The 13499-nt window shown below is 41.9% G+C and overlaps 1 long non-coding RNA gene across 1 annotated transcript; it reads left to right on the top strand.

The window, feature by feature from the left end:
• The first annotated feature begins 308 nt into the window (after positions 1-308).
• Positions 309-9348, top strand: LOC149871962 (uncharacterized). The gene is made up of 5 exons (XR_016440569.1): positions 309-370; positions 1336-1574; positions 6560-6825; positions 7128-7266; positions 8348-9348. It is a non-coding gene; the product is annotated as an uncharacterized LOC149871962 (long non-coding RNA).
• Positions 9349-13499: the final 4151 nt, after the last annotated feature.

Raw genomic sequence — 13499 nt, 5'->3', positions numbered from 1 at the left:
TCATTAGGTTTTTGAAAAAAAGTACACCACTGGCTGCATTTTAAAAGAGAGAGCTGGCCACCATGGCATTTTGTGTGGAGCCTGAGCCTGAGCTGGAGCCTGTTGTGAGATAAGGGTGGCCCAAGTTCCTCAGGGAAGACAGGTAAAGGAACTTGTCATTTCTGGAGCCGAGTCAGGCTTAGGCATCAGGAGCTGATCTGCTTGGCTCTGTTTAAACAAGGACCGCTGTGGGAATGAGCTGGAGTAGGACTTCCAGGTGCCTAAGGAACTGTCAAGTAAAAATTTACCAAGTACAATAACTGTAGAGTGAGTAGGCAGCTAAACAGAAATCTTCAGGATGGCAGCTTTGGACTTGGATGCCTAAATTCTGGTGAGTTCCAATGTAGCGGCCTAGGCAAGTTCTCTTTTGGGTCTAGTTCTTAGGAAATATGCTCCAGGAGACAAATGCATGTAAAAGAATTACTGCAAATTGTCATTTCATTTAATTTGCCTTGTATTTTTCAACATTTCCTTAACCTGATTAGCTGAAACTGTCAGCTCAACCAGGTCCTTTCAAACTGCAGGAAAATGTCCAGTCTTTGCCCTGTTGCTAGAAATGTCTGAATATCGCATATTAATTATCAACACTAGCAGCAGGCATCTACTAATGAAATACATATCTATTGCATGTGCCTGTGTGGAATTAGAGAAGCACCATAGGCCAGGAGATAGGCATCAGGAAAACCTGAGTTTAATTGTAGTCTCCGCACTTACCAGCTGCCTGGCATTAAGAAATCATTCAACTTTTCAGTGTCCCGGTTTTTTGATCCATAAAATGAAGTAATCAAGTAATCATCCTTCATGATCAGATGAAAAGTGCTATGTAAGAGCTAAGTATTATTATTGTTATATTCCTATAGATAATTACCTTTATGTGCTTTGCTGTAGTAATAAGAGCAAAATACAGATGCAGGCTAGAATAATAAGAATAAAAAGAGACTAAATCTTAGTTTTATAACTGCTTTATCAAGGATTAAATGAAAGCTTTAACAGCTGGAGACATGTAAAGGAGCCTGATTTGCAGAGAGCTGGAAATTTGCTTTTAGAAATTTAAGATGTCTGAAATTGGGCACCCAAGCTCACTGCTCACTTTTGGCAATCTTGGTCATTTTTAAATGAGAAACATTGTATTTTTTTTAGATATGCAGACTTTTCTGTCAAAAATAATGCTGTGTTTTTCCAACCATTTTGAAAATATTTTTCACAGAAACATCAAGGGTTTTTATATAATTAGAAAAGACAAGGATGGGGCCCCACTTCCTGGTGCAACACACTTGCTTTTCTGTTTCATTTTAGAGAGCAATCACACTGTATGTAGGAATGAACTGCCAACTGATGGAGGATAATTTGTGGTGTTGACAAGCTGGGCTTTTGGAGCAGAGGCTCCTTGGTGTGCTTTGTGGAAATAAATTGTGACCCAGCCACTTTAAATCCCATTCCTGCAGCTGTCATCATAGCCCATCTCTGCTCAATCAGTAGGTATGCTCTCCCATTTCAAGAGTTCAGCAGAAGCTTAGATATATATATGGATTCAGGTGAGTAATGTGCATTATTCTGCTTCCTATAAACATTATGCTAGTCCTGAGCAGCAAGTGCCCTGTCAGAGCCTGACTCCAGGATTACTGCTGTTTCTGTCTGTGAACATGCTGTTTCTTCCACTTCTTTAGTAATGGTCATCTGCACATTTTGAGGATAATCCAAGGGACCACACATGCACCCATACACGCACCCTTCAATAGTCATTTTTAAAAGAAGGACTTTTCTGACAGCTTAGGAAAAGAAAGGTGAAAAGGAAATTCATCAAGTTTAATCTTTCATTATGGAGCAGGATTTCAGAAAAGAAATGCTAAACAGCACATACTAGATTAGAACTTGGATAGCTACTTTTCCTTTTGTCTCCTGAAAGGGGAAATATGGGGACAAGTAAAGATAAATGAGAAACATGAAACATATAACATGTAAAGGGCTATAGTAGCAAAGATGCATTTTCATTAAAGTAATGAAATCATCCTCAGGTCACCAGAAATAAAGCAAATGGCTGAACACTGAAAAAATAAATTACTAGTAACTTATGAAAATTATTAAATTACTAGTCACTTTGGGTCCAAATATTTCATAAAAAATTAACAACAATACAAAATAATGAAAATATTATTGGAGCAGTCTATTTGCTGAAGGAAGAATCAATGACAATTTATAGGGTGATTTATTATTTAATAATTTACAGAAATGAATGAACAGAGGGCATATATTTATGAATTATTTATCAACTGTTAGAAACATATTAGTCAAATCCAGCTATTCTGTTTGACTGTTTCTAATAATGAAAAATAATTTTACTTGCAAGATCAAATACCTTTGAATAATTCAAAGAGAAAAATAGCTTATTGATGCCTCTTTGTATACAATTTTATTTTTTAATTACAGTTGAGATTTTGGTGGTACTCAGATGTTTCAGTAAGAATCCTGATTCTGCTCAGTACCTTAGGAGCTCATTGAATTACAAGAGTTTACAGGCTGATTGAGAAGCTGTTGGGTACCTTTTTTGGCAGAGCTGTCTGTGAACTGGATTGCAAGACTTCAAGGCATGATATCTGGCTTCTGTTTCTGCCTATTCCCAATTTGCCTGCTAGCTCTGGATATTTTGGAAGTATTTTATATTTTTCTGGTTGCCTGATTTCTGCTTTGCAGTTTAATTTGTACCCAAGAAAGTGCAAGTATGAATCACTTTGGTTTGGATCCATCTTATAGAGGCCAATAGGAGTTTGTCCATTATTTTTTAATCAGGCCCTTTAGCCTCCCTGTTCTTAAACAGCCCTCCCTCTTCAGAAAAAAGGGCACTTTATGGATTTGCAAGTGTGTGTATTTCTCAATAATTGCTATTCTCCTTAGTGATGACTTCCACTCTGTCCTTTTAGTTATTATTATAATCCATTTTATATCATGGCAAATATCTACCATTGTACTAAAAAAAGCAGAGTATGTACTGAATAAAACAACAAAATGCAGTACTGGTGCTGTAGAAAATGCAAAGATCCAGTGGCTACATTTTAAATGCACATTGGCCAGGCAAATGGTACAGTTGAAGGTAAATTGCGTTTTTCCTCTTTTTGATGGCAGTTGGGAGTGCAGATGTCTTCATTTTCCATGAATGGGGAGAGGAACTGTGGACAACAGGTAGCCAAAGAGAGTTCTAACCTGTGGAAAAACAGGTGGCTGTCTAGGATGGCAGACTATTTAAAGGCTGTTAATTTTCATGGGAATTGCAGGCAGAGAGGTTGACATTTTCAAGGTCACCTAGAGCAATACTGCCTGTTTCCCCTTCTTTTCAGGAATCAACTTATCGTATGGCATATTGTCATATTATTATTTTTGGCTTTCATCAGGCCTCTTATGCTGCTAAGTCTACATCTCAATATGCACCTGCAGTATAAGTGTGTGTGGAATGGTACTAGGACAAAATGGTCCACCTATCTTTAAGAGACTATACATTTGAAAGGGAGGAGAGACATACCACTTCAGATTGCTAGCTGCATCTTTGTGTCCAAAACTGGATATAACTCTGAATTAATAGATCTTCAGCTATACTACAGTTATAATCCACTTGAAGAAACAGGTTTCAACATAATCTAAAATTTCTGTGAGGATGGGTTCTAATATTACTTCCTAACTAGCTAAAGTTTTGGACTGCCCAGGTGTTCAACATATTTACAGATGTGTCCTATCTGTGTAACATTTAAGTAAATGTTTCATCTTTGTTGTAACAGTGTCTTCTGACTTCGCTATAGCATTTTAATGATTTCAAAAGCACCTATTAATGTAGGCCTTGTATATATTTTTATACTGCCAATAATAATTGATAATTATTGACTTCTCTTATTATAAATGATAGAATAATTGATTTCTCTGATAACTAACATTTTTGTCACTGCCTATTTTGGAAACATGTTTCCTATTTAAATTCTGGTGACAATGCAAGAGAGCATGGTCTGTTTTTCCCCCTAAAAATTCTCCTTGTGCTCTCATCTCTATTTGCTTGTTTTATTTTGTCTTCTATGTGAATAGTAATCTGTCTGAGGTAGAGTCTGTGCTTTTTATATGTTTAAATAAGCCTGTCATATGGAATGGATTCCTAAAGCTTACTAAAACAATGATTAACCTAAGGGGCCTTTTGCCTTCAGGGAGTAATAAGCCCAGGCACCTGAGTTGTCTATCCAATGTAGCGAAGCTGAGTAAAGTTATCACAGAACAGCATGTTCCCTGATTTAACAAGGACCATGATTGGGTTTTGAGTAGGAGGGCTTGTCTGAGAAGTATACAACTCCCATCCAGAGAGTGGAAACTTCTGGACTTTTAAATGCAGAGTCATAGTGCTAGTTCCTGGCCATGTCATGAGATGCTGACTGAGCAGTCATTTAGTGCTTGTATAAACAAGTACTAAATGACTGTGTAGTAACCTGAGTTACTGAGCAGTAGAGCCAACAGACATCTTTTTTGTGATGCTACTGCGCAGTAACCTAATACTACTGTAAAGTAGTGTCATGTCACTACTGTGGCATGAAGCTACTATGCAGTAGTATCAGGCTAAAGCACAGTTAGCATCTTCTGTAGACGCAGCCACTGTATGGTAACCAGGTCTACTAACTCTCAAAACTTGACTTGGGATGAGGTCTCAGGTGGGAGATTGGGTTTTCTAAGAGAGAGTTTTGGGTTCATTACTCGCATATCAAAACCAAAAGTCTATCCCATGTGCTGTACTGAAGAACTATATGTAGATGTCACATGGGCCTCTTGTATTGCAGAAGAGATGGAAGGAGACAAAACTAATACAGAGAGAAGACTGCTGAAGCATAGAAAGAATTATGACCAAACATCTCCTTGACTAACCTGATGTATCAAACCAAATCTGTGACTGGTGCTGAACTGGAAAACATCTAAAGGAAAATTTATCAAAACACCTGAAGGGCAAAGTTGTCTGAATGAAGACAAACCCTCGTGACCCCTACAGCCTGACAGTGTCTGCCCAGCTACCAAAGAACAAGACAATATCCAACTGATTACTTCTGATGCACAATACAGGGAGCATGGAAAAAGGCAAAGGCAATTTGATGCCTTTTTAAAATTCCAATATGAAGAGTTTTATCTGAGGAACAGAGCTCCCATTCCATATCTTCCATGTGTGGAAGTGTATGGTAAAAAAGCACATTGTGCTGAGTGAGAAATTGTCATCCAGAGTACCATTTCATGTACTTGTGCTGTTATAATTAGGGACCTACTCAATTCAGGATTTTGTGGAAATTGCAAAATCAGGCACTGTCTGCAAAAACAGGCAATGTCTGTGAAAACTGCAAAAAAACCGATCAAACAAACAAACCAGAAAAACTTGCTATAAAAAATGCTAGCTCCCCAGTAGAAGCCAGAGGTCCTCATGGGCACTGCAGGCTGGCTGCGCAGCCTGCTAATGGTGGGCACCACTGACCCATCCAAGATGGTGGTCATCCCAGCCTCTCACCACTGATTAGATGAGTGGGATGTAGGATTGAGCTCTAAAAGTATCTATTTTCTATTGTTTTAAGCTCTCTATTGTTGTTTTCTCTCTCTCTTCGAATCGATTGTAATAAGTTGCACCTAAATCTTGGGAAGATCACTCCATGGAGGGAAAATAATTTATTTTTTTGGCTTGGTAATAGGGAGAGGGTAATTCCTAAAAATCATTGCAAATAGGTGTGGGTAGGGGGAGGGGTGGGAGGGATTGGAGGGGAGGATAGTTGAGGGGGATCGTGGGGGGGTGGGAGGGATTAGAGGGGGGATTGGCAGTATTGTGGGGGGGATAGTGGAGTCCTTGGGAGGCTCTGGGAGGATTGTGGGCCTAGCAGAGTCTTGGGAGGGGGGGAGGTTAGTGGGCTTGGGGGGCTAGTGGGCTCCATGGAGGGCTTGGGGGAAGCGGGTGTTTGGCAGGATTGGAGAGCCTCTCTGATGCTCTGATTTGACTTCCCCAACTGTTTTTAACCCCTCTGATCCCACCAAACTGTTCTCAGTGCTGGTTTTACTGACATTTACTAGTGCCAGGAGCCTGATCCTAATAAGTTGGGGTTGGGAGAGGGGAGGATGTATGTGGGAGGTAGCAGCTCTGCAGGGGAGATTGGCAGGAATGAGGGGCTAGCAGCTCCATGGAGGGGAATTGGTGGGGTCCATGGGGTGTGGTGGGATCAGACTGGCCATTTTTTAACTGATCTAACCTTCAGGGAATGTCTGTACAGTTCAGAATTTAGAGTGACTTAACTAGGGATCTATGTGTAAGGTCTGCATTAGGGCTGTGCGAAGCTTTGGTCCCTGATTCAATTGGATGGAAATTCAGCCTGATTTGGTGACCGAATCTCTGAATCTGAATCAAATCACAGGACCCTTTAATTTCTCTGAATCGAATTGGAACCCTCTGAATCAACTCGGAGAGATTTGGAAAGATTCGGCGGTTTGGACATAAACACAGCTTTAAATGTTTTTTTCTACATACCTCCAGGTAGCAGGCGGTCATGAATGCTGCAATGCTGGGGTGCATGGAGTGTCCCACAGAAGCACATGGGGGCCCACCAGCATGCTTGGCAGCAGACCCGGAAGTGGACTGGAAGTACTTCTGGTTCTGTTTCCTTTTAGGACCAGGTGACAAAGTCCTTGGATGAAGTGGCTGTCATCTACCTGGACTTCAAGAAGGCTTTTGATACTGTTTCTCACCCATTCTCATAAAAAAACACTAAGTGACTGCAGCACTGATCCTTACACAGTCAGGTGGGTGGCAAATTGGCTCAATGGTCGTACTCAGAGAGTGGTGATGGACAGGTCATTTTTGACCCAAAGGTTGTGGGCAGTGGAGTTCCTCAGGGCTCGGTCCTTAGGCCTGTGCTATTCAACATCGTTATCAGCAACTTGGAGGTGGGCATCAAAAGCATGCTGTCCAAACTCATTGGTGACACAAAGATGTGGGGAGAGGTGAGCACACTGGAGGGGAGGGACAGAATCCAGCTAGATCTAGACAGGTTACAGGGGTGGGCAGATGTCTGCATTGAATTCCATTCTATTCTCAAGTGCAGGGTGCTGCGTCTAGGGGGACGGAACCAGCGACACACCTATAGGTTGGGGAACACCCTTCGCAACAACACAGTGGCTGAAAAGGATCTTGGTGTCATTGTTGATTTCAGGATGGACATGAGCCGCCACTGCGAGGAAGAGGTCAGTAAGGCTAAACACACCTTGTGCATCTACAGATGCATCACAAGCAGGTCCAGGGAGGTGTTCCTTCTCCTCTATGCTGTGCTGGTCAGGTCACAGTTGGAGTTCTGCATCCAGTTCTGGGCTCTGCTCTTCAAGAGGGATGTGGCCTTGAGAGGGTCCAGAGGAGGGCCACTCACATGGTCAGGGGGCAGCAGGCCAGGCCTACAAAGCTAGACTAAAGGGCCTGAATCTATTCAGTCTCCACAAGAGAAGACTGGGAGGGGATCTCAGTAGGGGGACCAGCGGAAAATAGGTGAGGCTCTGTTCTCCCAGGCACCACCTGGGATAATAAGGAATAATGGCCACAAATAGATTGAGAGCAGATATTGGGAGCTATTAATCTACGGTTAGGGCTGCCAGGCTCTGGAATGGGCTCCCGAGGGAGGTGGTGCTCTCCCCTACCTTAGGGGTCTTCAAGAGGAGGTTGGATAGATATCTGACTGGGGTATTATGATCCCAGCACTTGTTCCTGCCCAGGGCAGGGGGTTGGACTTGATGATCTGTTCAGGTCCCTTCCGACGCTAGAAACTATGAAACTGCTATTATGCTTATATATCCTGGCATGAGCTGCTTGGTCTTGAAGTTCTAAGTGCTGAAATCTGTTTTGAAATGCATGGACTACAACAGTCTGCTCCCTGGGCAGCAGCAGTGGCCAGGCCAGCTGAGATGGCAGTTCTTGTGTCCCATCTGTGGAAGAGCTGGGGAGAGGCTCTTAGGTTCTTTTTTATGCACAGCCTTGGGGGATGGGTCATGAACCAGTCATGGATTTGGAGAAATAAAGATTTTATTACTTTCACTAGGTAAGGGTAAGGTCCGCTGGGTCACAAGGTTCAGGTCCACTCCCTTGCTTTCAAGGCTACTGATTGGGTGCCTTGGGGTGGCTGAGTGGAGCCTTAGTCCCAGACCTGGTCAGCAGTTCATTTGACAGACTACAAGATAAACATATATCTGATTATATTGCCTGTTAACTATTTATAAAGCTAGCAGTTAAAAAGCAGATATAACTAACAAAAGGTGGATATAACTAATTTACCAACAGGGTCATGCACAATACACTACCAAACAAGCTAGCCAAAGCATTGACATTTCCGAGCATTTTCCGTGGAGGCCTTTGAGACGTCTTCTCGAGAGAAGGGGAGAGCGGCTATTCGGGTGATCAGTCCCATTGCCCTTGTGGCGCTTAGTTTCTGTATTTCGTGTTTGTTCTCTCTCCAACGTGGCAGTACTTGTGTCAGTGTTTTATACTTTGTTTTAGCCAATTATCTTTTGAACTTGCGTTAGCTCCTTGTACGGTTGTGTATATTTTGTATTTCCGAGCACGACTGCAAATGTCCGCTTTTCACCCCAGCTTCCTGGTGCAGAAGTTGACTCAGAAGCTGATGTGTGTTGTGCACAGCTTAGCATGGACGCGCTGGAGCAGCCTGGCCATTCATTCGGGCTTTTTAGTGCAACACCATCTATGTGAGTGCCTAAGGCTGGTGTCCTGGTTGCCTACCTGTCATTACACTACTGTATGGAGGACTGTTATTAGACAGTTACAGCAGTTCCAGAGAAAAACTATTTGCCTGAGTACCCGGAATGGGATGGAAGACAGATATTCTCAGTTATTTTATTATTTTTTAAATTAAAGAAAAGTTTCATTTTAATGGCAGATATTAATTTGACATCAATCATTTACCTCAAGGTGATCATAGAATCCAGTCCTGAGGTCAACATGAATTTTGATTAAGCACTGTAGGATGGATCCCAAAGTTTTTCTGGGCCAGTAGCAGGACTGTTGAGTAGAATAGATTCATCTACAATTAACACATGTGGGCCCGGTTTTTCAATGGCTAAAGAATTCCAATTTTTCATCTGCCAGTGGCAGGGCCAGCACTTTTTTCCTGTGGCTTTGGCTCTTCAAAGTATCAGCTTTTACGAGTAGCAGTTAGTTTTATTGCAATGATACGACCTATTGCTCCAGCTTTGTCAAATTTGTTCACAAGAACAGTTCGTCACATTAATTTTTGCTGTTTGTATCACACAATATGTCCACAAAAACTGCTACATGATGTGGGGGATAATTTATTGCAGGTGCCTCCTGCTGGGAAGACTTGTTTTTAAATGTGTAAATGTTAATTTCTTTTTACCCTTAACAAATGAACTTTTTTTTAAATAGCCCCAAAGAATACATTTACCATGTGCTCAGTAATAGGCATATACATCAGTTTTCTGTATGCTAAACTGGAACGTGTTCCAGGAAATGACACTGCTAGCAGAATAAGCAAATGTTATTGTAAAACAAAACTGTTTTCCCCATCCCACAGAAAGTTACCACGTGCATTTTTTTGAAAGAGATACGATTATGGGATCTGTCCAGCAGTACTTTTTAAGGAAAACCCTACTATAAATGTTAGAATTTTTCTCTGGTGAGGTTTGTAAGATCTGGTTTGAGGTCAATATAATAAACAATATAGATAGGGTTATAATAAATGTTGCAGAACTAAAAATCAAGACACACAAATTCATGAAGTATTTTTTTAAGCTCTGTCTAGTGTAAAAACGTTTTTAAAAGACCACCAACAAATACATCACACATAACAGGGGACTACTAAATTCAAGGTGGCTGCTGCTGATTTCATGGGCAGACTGTGGGCCAGGCAGCCATTTTTGTGGGTGGAGTGTGCTGACCATCCCCCCAGTGGGCCAAGGGGACCTGGTGACCCTGACCCTCACTGCTGATTGGTTTGAGGGCTGTCTGTCTTAGGGCCCCACCCTTTGCTGCTGATTGGCTATGAGGGCTGTCTCTCATGTGGCCTTGGCCCTTGCCACCAATTGGTGGCAAAGGATGGGGCTGTATGATGGACAGCCCTTGCAGCCACTCAGCAGTGAGGAGTGGGGGCAGCAGCCATCTTGCCATGTTGGCAGTCCCTTTCCCCTCTCCCCCCCTCAGTGGGTTATGCAGCAAGGCCACAGTGTCCACTAGGACTACTGGCTCCTTGGAGGGAGCCAGCATTTTATTTTCAGCAATTTTTTTTTTTTAAGGGAACCTGCCAAAAGTGTGGAGGATGTGCTTTTTTGCAGGGCCTGCCTGAAATTGCAGTTTCCATGAAAATTGTGAAGTCATGATTTCAGTAGGTCCTTACACATGAACACTCCTTTTTTGCAAAATAAATTTTGCAGTATTGCACAAATGGATGAGAATCTGCATGTGGTGCCTACTATGAGAAGCAACGAAACTGCTATTGCTGTCCAATCTGAGAGAAATGAAGAAAGTAACAATTACCAAATAAAGAAACAATTTAGCTTTTATAAGCCAGTTTTCCTAACGAAAGGGGCTATTAGGAATTAAAGGGGGTCTTTTCTCGCTTAATAACAGTGGATGTCGCTACATGAGACACTTACTGTGGAATTGCCTAATTAGCTGAACAGTAAATGTCTCAGTGTCTATATGTGTGGCCCTATTAGGCCACAGGAAAATAATAAACGTCACAGTAGGTTAGTCCTTTGAAATACAAGTACTATCCTACTGCAGAGTTTTTCATGCTCATCAGTGCACGTGTAAATGTTGACCTGGCTGACTGGGGCACAAGGATGTTTCAGTGCAGGGGCTGCTTGCCAGCTAGCCCTACACCAGAGCCCCTCATGCCCTATCCCCCTGCTCTGTAGCATGTTGACCTGGGTCGAAACAGCCCCAGGCTGGCAGGCTGACCCCCAGGACCCCATGCGAGCTGGGGCTGCTCTGCCTTGGTTCAATGTGCTGCAGTCCCAGATGTATATGTAAAGGCAGTGCCCAGGAGCAATAAACCCTGGTGCTATGTACCAGAGTTTATTGCTTCGCCTTATTATGCACATTTAGCCATGCCCAGTGTGATTTTAACTAAGGCCAAGCAAAAGAGAGTTTATTCCTCAAGAAGCATTTAAAAGGTCTACAAAAGTTTCCTAGGCCAAACAGATCAATGACGACAGCATTATGACCAGTGAATATTGTATTTCAGAAGATTTTAGTAATGCAGTTGGGTCTCTGAGATGTATGGCAGTAGTATAGAAAGTTAGGTCTGAAATCTTATCTAAAAATGAAAAGAAAGTTACTGAAGCATTCAAATTTTGCAACTTTGACTCGCATTGAGTAGTATTATTCACATCAGTTATCCCACACTTTTTATGAATAAGTACTATTCCATGTGAGTAAGCATCTATAAATCAGGATGCTTACTAAGTCCCTGCTTCTTAAAAAAAGAGGTCACATGGATGCCAGTATTTACTAGTATGTTGGCGCAGGTTAGAGATGGCAAGTACTTGTTCTTGGACATGAAATAACAAAAAGTGAAGCAACTCTTTCACTAAGAGAGGATTGATCTCTTCGTCACAGCAGGAATGTACACAGAGCCACATCTAACTGCTGTTTTGCTACGTTTCCAGAGAAAAACAGTCTGATCGTTAAAAGAAGAAAAAGGAAAGAAATCAGCCACAACAAACACATTGTGCTGCAGCTGTCCCTGCTTGCAGGGTTCCCAATTTCCTCTCAGATATCTCTCTTTCATTTCTTGTTAAAGGATCATTTTTCATTGTGAACAAATACTTATTACAGTTACTTTCTCCTGTGCCTTTAAGAACAGGTAAATCTCTTCCATTTGTAGCCTTGCTCAGTCAAGTGTCATCAAAAAGCTCTGTCATCAATCTGTGTTCATATGCATCTTTCACTCTATATAGATGATCCAAAGTGATTAAAAAGCAAGAAGTGAACTTCTGGTGATCTGAGGCATGTGTAGGAAAACAGCTGTGGTGCACTCTTCCATGGCACGTGTACATCATGGCCTCATCCTTCTTGTGATCTTGCGAAGGGAATGCTGATTATGACACTATTGCTCTCTCACTGCCACTCTGACAGTGGTATGCAAAGCAGCTTCTTGCTTCTGTGTTCAGTATGATTTCATACCTCCTCTAGGAAATGAGGTGACTTTTTCTATTGAGAGTTGAAAGGCTAATAGTATGGGAGCCTCCTGGAAAGAACTTCCATGCTGTAGGAGAAGAGCAGAAGATTGAGAGAAAGGGCATGGCATTTTGGAAAAATCGAGATGAATTTATATGCATTTTCAAACCAATTGTTAGGGGTAAGGAAAGTAAAAAGGAGGCTATATCATACGCATGTTTCTGCATAGTAAACATTACAAGTGAACATCCTGTGGTGGTTGGAAGACATTTTCCTGGCATATGTAGGAAACTTTTTCCCAGTGCATGTAGCATGGGTGTCTCGGAAGTTGGATAATTTAATGGATTTCATAGATTCATCATAGAATCAATGAGTCAGAAGGGACCTAGACAGATTATCTAGTCTGACCCCCTGCCATGGGCAGGAAGGAGCACTGGGAGTGGCAGATTTCGTAGACATTAGGGCTGGAAAGGATTTCAGAAGATCTTCAAGTCCTGCCCCCTGCCCCAGGGGCAGGAGGTCAGCAGGGTCACAGGATGAAAAAACTGATAAAGTGTGGTGGGATAGGAGCTTTCATAATGAAGGGGCAAGTGATGGGCAGACAGAGGTGGATGTCATGTATTTCTGTGATGCTGACAGGAGAAGCAGCACACAATGAACATGTATATGTTTGGTGGTTGGAGCTGGAAAAGGGTGAATTAGGGTAACTGAGAAGGAATGGGGAAAAAAGACTACATGATGCAAGGAAGTTGGAAGTATCGGGGCAGGAATGAAGAAAAAGGGCAAATGGAGCAAGGCAGAATGAAGAGAGAATTTTTGGGTTTAAGGTTGCTTCTCAGTGGGCACACCTACATGTGCTTTTACATTCACCTAAACTTAATGTACATTTGCCTAATGCTCATTAAGGTGATTTAGGTGCACATCTACACGTACATATTCTAAGGCACATTAACACAGTATATGGACTGACTTAGGACTAAAGTTAGTTCCAAGTTAGTTGACAAACAGAGTTAATGTGCCTTAGCAAGTCTACACGTGCATTAAGGTGCTTTAGCTATTCATGCCTAACTTTGATACCTGCTTTTGCAGGTATCATATTTAGGTGTGACTAGCCTAACATCACCATTTTAAGGCTCATGAATGGTGCACACACGTAGACCCGTGCACTTAATGTGCCTTAAAATGGCTAATGTGCCTTAAATTGGCACGTGCAGACATGCTTAGTGCCATGTCAAATAAGCATTGTTTTTTTTAATTGCTTGTGGCATTTCCAAATCAA

Source organism: Crocodylus siamensis, chromosome 2 (genome assembly GCF_052110815.1).
Source record: "Crocodylus siamensis isolate JL-2025a chromosome 2, ASM5211081v1, whole genome shotgun sequence".
In the NCBI taxonomy this organism is placed as follows: Eukaryota; Metazoa; Chordata; order Crocodylia; family Crocodylidae; genus Crocodylus; species Crocodylus siamensis.
Note: the sequence above shows the minus strand (reverse complement) of the source record. Positions and strands in the feature narration are given on the sequence as shown.